Source organism: Babylonia areolata, chromosome 5, assembly GCF_041734735.1.
Source record: "Babylonia areolata isolate BAREFJ2019XMU chromosome 5, ASM4173473v1, whole genome shotgun sequence".
NCBI classification, from domain to species: Eukaryota; Metazoa; Mollusca; class Gastropoda; order Neogastropoda; family Buccinidae; genus Babylonia; species Babylonia areolata.
In genome coordinates, this window is record NC_134880.1 from 55054758 (window position 1) to 55056901 (window position 2144).

Below are 2144 nucleotides of genomic sequence, written 5' to 3' on the forward strand. Positions count from 1 at the left end.
GTCCAGACCACCCACTCAAGGTCTTGTGGAGGGGGAGAAAATATCGGCGGCTGAGCCGTGATTCGAACCAGCGCGCTCAGATTCTCTCGCTTCCTAGGCGGACGCGTTACCTCTACGCCATCATTCCACTCCTATTATAGATGCATGTAGTCACATGCGCATGTGTGTGTGTGTGTGTGTGTGTGTGTGTGTGTGTGTGTGTGACATTATATTTCCTTGTGTGTGAAATTTGTGTTCCTCTCCCCAAGGAGAACGCGTTGCCAAGGTACAATATCACCTTTTTCTCCGTCTCTGCAAATGTGGATACATTATTTTGTTTTCTTGCTAAACTGGAGTTTTCCTACATAGTTTTCCTGGGGACAGCCCCTTTAATTGTTGTTTCGAGTTGTTGTTTTTTATGTATGCTTAGTAGCCTGGAGAGAGAGAGAGAGAGAGAGAGAGAGAGAGAGAGAGAGAGAGAGAGAGAGAGAGAGAGAGAGAGAGAGAGAGAGAGAGAGAACAATGTAAGGGAAGCAACCCGTCGATGCAATGTTTATACATCATGATTGTCTTTAACCCCCTTGATTTGCCCCCTTCCCTCTACCCCCCCCCCCCTCCCAACCCCAAGGAGGAAGGTGGCAGAATGGTTATGACACTCATCTGCCAGTGCAGAGTCTGTGAGGGTCTGGGTTCGAGTCCCGCCCACGATCTTTCTCCCAGGTTTGACTGAAATATCAAACTGAACGTCTAGCTATTCGGATGAAACGATAAACCCAGGTCCCGTGTGCAGTACGCACATGGCACCCTGGGACATGAATATGTATGCATTGACAAAAAGCACTGAGTTACTCTGCTGTTCGGGCATCTGCCTAGTAAATGTAAATGTTTTTACTGATGTGCACGTGCGTGTGAATGTGCTCGCGGTATGGATGCATGCGCGATAGCGTGCTAGTAGTGTGTGTCCGTGTGAGTGTGGTGATAAGTACTGGTATAAGTGCATGCGCTCGTGCTTGCATGCGCGTGTCGGGAAGGGAAGGGGGTGGGGGGTGAAGATGAGTAGAGTACGCGCGAACTGAATGTGCATACGTGCATTTTCGCATCCGTTCTTAGAAGAAGAATTGCGCAGAAATATGATTATTATCTTCAACACTGCAATAACCTGAAGAAGTACACACACACACACACACACACACACACACACACACACACACACACACTCACTGACAGACGGGAGACAGACTGAACCGGCGAGGCTAGAGCGGTGTACGCAGTCGCATGTGGGTCAAAGGGAGAGAAGAGAGATTTAACGTTTTCGTGAACGGAATATGTCGATTAGTTCCCCTGCTACCAATCCTGCAACGTGGGGCAGGATACAGAAACATTCATCAGTCGATAAGGATGCAGTACAGCAGGCGACAGTTGTTTTTTCGTTCTGTTTTGATTGATGTAAGCTTTTAGTAGAAACAACAGCAATGTGAAAGCTGTGTGGTCAATGGTTTCTCCACTGCAATAGGAATTCCTTTACAGCTCAGTGATCTTTTTGTGAGGGACAATGACTGAGAAATTTGTATTTTGTATTTGTATTTTGTATTTTGTATTTCTTTTTATCACAACAGATTTATCTGTGTGAAATTCGGGCTGCTCTCCCCAGGGAGAGCGCGTCGCTATACTACAGCGCCACCCTTTTTATTTTATTTATTTTTTTTCCTGCGTGCAGTTTTATTTGTTTTTCCTATTGACGTGGATTTTTCTACAGAATTTTGCCAGGAACAACCCTTTTGTTGCCGTGGGTTCTTTTACGTGCGCTAAGTGCGTGCTGCACACGGGACCTCGGTTTATCGTCTGATCCGAATGACTAGCGTCCAGACCACCACTCAAGGTCTAGTGGAGGGGGAGAAAATATCGGCGGCTGAGCCGTGATTCGAACCAGCGCGCTCAGATTCTCTCGCTTACTAGGCGGACGCATTACCTCTAGGCCATCACTCCAGTATTAGGAGGCAAGATTGCAATGACTTGTGGTGCTGCAGCCTTGGGGGGCTAGTTGGCCTTTGGGAACCATCCCAACGCCGACTGTCTTAAAACTTACTTGGCCGAGAGAATAGGGATGTAAATTGGGCATGGCTGACACGGCTATCCAGTGTTATCAAATTCTAGCCCAGATAATC